The following is a 6,204-nucleotide window of genomic DNA, read 5'->3' on the forward strand; positions in this document are numbered from 1 at the left end:
GGGTCATAGTGGGAGGAGCCAGTGCACACCAGGTAGTCCTAAATCTTTCTAGAGTGCCCAGCCTCCTTCGGAGCCCGCTATTCCCCATGGTCCTTACGGAGTTCCCAGCATCCACTAGGACGTTAGAGAAATTGTAAATGTCTTTCCCTGCCCTCCTCTCCCTGAGATATAGAGGAAAAGGGAATTTTATATTAAGTCAGGCGTGATATAATTCATTATAGAATATGCTTTATTTGACACCTGACTTTATTTGACGTTGCATCTCTCCCATTACTGTACTAACACTGCTGGTTTGAGTTCTGTGTAAGTCCTCCCAATCAACAGCAAAGGGGTCTGCCGTCATAGAAGGAAACACTGATGGAGTGAATACCTAGATAAAAACATATCTGAAGAAGATGAGGCTGTGCAGGGCTTCACATTGGGTCCTGTGACCTTGTCGGGCTATCACTTTGCTGCCCAGAATCTCCTCTTACTCATTAGGCTGCTGAGGCCATTAATAATTCACCGGAGTCAGTGTTGTGTTCAATAGCTTTTCTACTAATTTGCTGTCCTGCCCCATTGTCAGCATCAACAGTACCGACTTTAATGGATGTAAAGAGGGTAACAGTAGAAGAGTGCCGGATCCCTGTTACTAACCACAGTCGCCAGCTGGTAAGACAGAGGAGGAGGACAGATCAGTGAGGTCTCACACTCCTTAACGGCCTACACAGATATTCCTGATAGGAATATTACTGCTTGTTCAAGGAATGATGATTAAATCCAGCCTATCAATAATTCACTATCACAAAAAGTGATTACATTAACATACCTCCCAACATGACCCTCTCCAGGAGGGACACAATGCTCTACTCCTGGACTTCTCTCTTAATGTATGAGTGCCATCATCTGTGCTGAAACACCTTTCTTATCCATTAACCTGTTCAACACAGGTGCTGGCAATCATACATTAAGAGAAAAGTCCAGAAGCAGAACATTGTGTCCCTCCTGGAGGGGGTCATGTTGGGAGGTATGCATTAATGCTAATACAGTCAAAGCTTAATTGTGAACATTATCACAACCTTGAAAAAGTTAGATTCCATCTGTGTTACTCAGGGATCAGGTGGAAAGAGAGGTGTTTAATTATACTGTACATAGTACCCATAACCCCATCTTTGATGACAGCTGTGCATTACTCTCTTACACCTCACTCATATGCAAGAACGGGCTGCACCGAAATTCTCCAAGAATTTTTCAAAAATAGTTTTGCTTGATACCATTGGTTACATTTCCTTGTTATATATTTGCAAAGATATGTAAGAGTGATCACCAAAATAGGGCTACACGGAAGTGTATATAAAGCAGTGATGAGCGAGGTTCGGTTTTACTCGGTTTTACTCGGTTTTACTCGGTTCTCAAAACGGCATCTTATTGGCTATCCAAAACACGTGACATCCGTGAGCCAATAAGATGCCGTTTTGAGAACCGAGTAAAACCGAGTAAAACCGAGTAAAACCGAATCCGCTCATCACTAAATTATAAAGTCGAAGGTGCGTGAGGGCTGACCAACATGCTACAGTGGAGCAGCGCACCGTCAAAATGAACTTGAGAGCTACCAGACATGTCTAAAATGACAGTTCAGCCCGTCTAGCTGCTGTCCGTGCTGCACACGTCGGATACTCTGCCTAGTGGTCATAATAATGTGACCGTGTATATGGATCTTACAGACTATACTTAGCAGTACAGGTTGAGTATCGCATATCCAAATATTCCGAAATACCAAATTTTTTGAGTGAGAGTGAGATAGTGAAACCTTTGTTTTCTGATGGCTCAATATACACAAACTTTGTTTAATACATACAATTATTAAAAATATTGTATTAAATGACCTTCAGGCTATGTGTATAAGGTGTACATGAAACATAAATTAATTGTGTGAATGTACACACACTTTGTTTAATGCACAAAGTTATTAAAGATATTGGCTAAAATTATCTTCAGGCTGTGTGTATAAGGTGTATATGTAACATAAATGCATTATGTGCTTAGACTTAGGTCCCATCGCCACGATATCTCATTATGGGATGCAATTATTCCAAACAGAGGCAGAACTCTGGGAGGCAACGGAGTCAGCTGCCGCCGGGCTCCTGCTTTGAAGGGGGGCACCTCTCCTCCTGTTCTGTGTGTTCAGCAACATTAATCAATTAAGTTAATTGACAACAGCCGGTAACTCTTACATAGCTGACTTCCCCACTAGCCACTACACCTTACAAATCACACCCTTTTAATTATAGATATACTGGAAGCAGACACCTTACTGATGAAGCTATTTGCTCCTATAAAGGAAGCATGAGAATTCTAACTATATGAAGTTATTTCTCTGACAATTACATGTAACTTCATATAGTTAGAATTCTCATACTTCCTATGCAACAACCTATATCTCCATCAGTAAGGTGCATGCTTCCAGTGTAATAGGTTGTGGGTTCTAATCCTGGATATGACACTTGCAAATTAATGGTCAGAGAAATAATCAGCATTGGGAGCAGGGGTGGGGAACCTTTTTTCTACCAAGGGCCATTTAGACATTTATAAAATCCTTCGGGGGCCATACAAAAATTATCAACTTAAAATTAGCCTGCCCCTAGTAGTTATGCCCTAGTAGATATGCCCCCAGTAGTGCACTGCCAGATACACATATGCCGCCACAGTGCCAGATACACATATGCCGCCAGTAGTGCACCGCCAGATACACATATGCCGCCAGTAGTGCACTGCCAGATACACATATGCTGCCACAGTGTCAGATACACCTATGCCACCACAGTGCCAGATACACATATGCCGCCAGTAGTGCACCGCCAGATACACATATGCTGCCACAGTGTCAGATACACCTATGCCGCCACAGTGCCAGATACACATATGCCACCAGTAGTGCACCGCCAGATACACATATGCCGCCACAGTGTCAGATACACCTATGCCGCCACAGTGCCAGATACACATATGCCGCCAGTAGTGCACCGCCAGATACACATATGCCGCCACAGTGCCAGATACAGATATGCCACCACAGTGCCAGATACAGATATGCCACCACAGTGCCAGATACAGATATGCCCCCATAGTGCCAAGTACACACATGTCCCCACAGTGCCAGATACAGATATGTCCCCACAGTGCCAGATACAGTATGCCCCCACAGTGCCAGATACAGTATGCCCCCACAGTGCCAGATACAGTATGCCCCCACAGTGCCAGATACAGTATGCCCCCACAGTGCCAGATACAGTATGCCCCCACAGTGCCAGATACAGATATGCCCCCACAGTGCCAGATACAGTATGCCCCCACAGTGCCAGATACAGTATGCCCCCACAGTGCCAGATACAGATATGCCCCCGCCCTGCTCACCGCTGCTGCTGGCCTTCTCCTGCCCCTTTGTGCTGCTGTGTGTGACAGGGAAGAAGAGTGCAGTGTGCACCTCTCCTGCCCCTTTGAACTCAGTCCGGCCGCTGCGGCGTGTGTCATCTGTAGGGAGGAGAGCGCAGCTATGTCCACTGTCCAGCGGCGGCGTGTAGGATCTCAAACCAGCCGCCAGTTCGTAAGCCAATAAGAACTCACAGACCGGCAGAGCGGCTCCTGATTGGCTGCCGGTCCGCGAGCTCTGATTGGCTCACGAACCGGCGGCTGGTTTGAGATCCTACACGCCGCCGCTGGACAGTGGACATACTGTAGCTGCGCTCTCCTCCCTGCAGATGACACACGCCGCCAAGGCCGGACTGAGCTCAAAGGGGCAGGAGAGGCGCACGCTGCGCTCTCCTCCCCTGTCACACACAGCAGCGGGTGGCCGGGCCGGATCAGTTGGCTTTGCGGGCCTTATACGGCCAGCGGGCCGGAGGTTCCCCACCCCTGATTGGGAGGGACTGAGCAGATCTATGTAGTGTGTGGCTGGACCCCTACATAGATCTGCCTAGTTGCAATGGTTTTGTAGTAGCTTCATATAGTTAGAATCTGCAGGCTTTCTATGCAGGAGCAAATTATATACATAAGGGGGGGCGGGGGGGGGGGGGGGGGGCACCAATATTCTTCTTACCTCCGGGCAATTGGGACAAACTTACGCCACTGATTCCAAAATACGGAAAAATCCGATATCCAAAATACTTCTGGTCCCAAGCATTTTGAATAAGGGATACTCAACCTATATCACATATTCGTATGGTTTGACAGCTAAAAATAAATATTCGCACAACCAAATTAACTACTAAAGAATAATGACTTCACTGTTTGGATTTGGACATGTTAATGAACTTGGGAGTTGTTGTAGTAAGCAGTGAATAGAGTGGAGAAATAGACCAGTGGAGAAGTTGCCCATAGCAACTAATTAGTTATTCCCTAGCATTTTCATAGAATGTACTTGATAAATGCTATATTGATGTTGATTGGTTGGAATGGGCAACTTCTCCACTCGTTTTACTGTTTAATACATCAGTCCCTTAGTTTTCCTGACATAGGGCCTAATTCAGACCTGATTGCAGCAGCAACATTTTTTTCTAATGGGCAAAACCATGTGCACTGCAGGCGGGAACAGATTTAACATGTGCAGAGAGAGTTAGATTTGGGTGGGGTGTGTTCAAACTGAAATCTAATTTGCAGTGTAAAAATAAAGCAGCCAGTATTTACCCTGCACAGAAACAATAACCCACCCAAATCTAACTCTCTCTGCACATGTTATATCTGCTCCACCAGCAGTGCACATGGTTTTGTCCATTAGAGAAAGATTTTGCTGCTGTGATCAGGTCTGAATAAGGCCCATAGTTACTAACATTTCATTTTGCAAATAGCACCAATTAACTTTCTCATGTTAGGGAAGTGAAGATCTGAAAGACAAACCTAATACAGAGTAGGACTAAGAAGACAATAACTCAAACTATAATGTCATGATCTGTGGTATGTATGAATCTAAAAACTGTCCCCACTTACCCTATTCATTTGTGGATATTTATACCTCCCAACTCTGGACATTTCTAAAGTAAATCGGCATGGGGATGGGGGGATTGTGGCTGCAGCATGCTGGGTGCCCAGTTGTGTCATTACAGGTGTGACTAGGGGCCTAATTCAGACCTGAATTTAGCACATCTACGATCAGTCTGCATGTGACGCCCAGCATGTCAGGCACGACCCCCCCCCCCCCTCCCCGCACAAATACAAAAGCACCGCACAGCGGCGATGCTTTTGTACTGGAAGAGTAGCATCCAACCAGCGCAGCTCCTGCACGCTGGCAGGGAGCTACTCGTCATTGCCCAAGTCGCAGCGGCTGCGTGTGATGTCACGCAGCCACCGTGGCCTGCCCCCCCCAACGGTCCGGGCATGCCTGCATTGCCTGGTTCTCCCCCGTAAACGGCGGCCAAACGCTGCTGGCCCGCCCCCTCCTGCCCAGTGACCGTTTCTGCCTGTCAATTAGGCAGAGGCGATCGCAGGGCTAAGACAGCCCTGCGTTTCCAGAAAAACGCAATTTTTTTTAATGACGTATGCAGCCGCATCTGTCTTTTCTGTGTGCGGCAGTAAAATATATGACAACCCTCTGCAAAGTAAGTGAATGTCTCGATCGCAACAGTTCACTGAAATTGGAACTGTCCTGCTGAAATAGGGACAGTTGGGAGTTATGGCATTACTGTATTCAGTTCTGGATTTCCCACTAGGCACGTGAGGCACGTGCCTATGGGCAGCACCTCCCAGAGGCGGCACAGCAGGTCTCTCCTCCCCATGAAGCTGGAACTCACACCCTGCAAAGCCTGCCAGCAGGTAAGATCCAGCTGGGGGTCAGACTGGACAGGGGGGCATCAAAGAGTCAGCGGTCCAGGGAGATATGGGGTGGCAGCAACTGGACACACACATCGCCCTCCATCTTCCCATTTCTCACACCTCCCATCGCCTTCCTCCCCTGAGTCCCTGCTTCATTAGCTTGCCACCAATACGGAGCCCCCGACCCCCCTCAAACCCACCTCCCATCACAGAACTCCCGTTACTCCCCTACTCACCCTCTTACCGCGTAACCTTCGATCCCCCCACCATTGCAGAACCCCTGAATGCCCCTACCATCGAGGCACCCCCCCCCCCCAATGCGGCACCTCCGATCCCTCCCATCTCACCCATCGCGGATTACCCCCATCCCCCTGACCCCCTTTAAGAACCCCTGACCGCCACCCCTCTCTTTTCCAATCC

The sequence above is a fragment of the Pseudophryne corroboree genome, chromosome 2, assembly GCF_028390025.1.
Source record: "Pseudophryne corroboree isolate aPseCor3 chromosome 2, aPseCor3.hap2, whole genome shotgun sequence".
Classification (NCBI taxonomy): Eukaryota; Metazoa; Chordata; class Amphibia; order Anura; family Myobatrachidae; genus Pseudophryne; species Pseudophryne corroboree.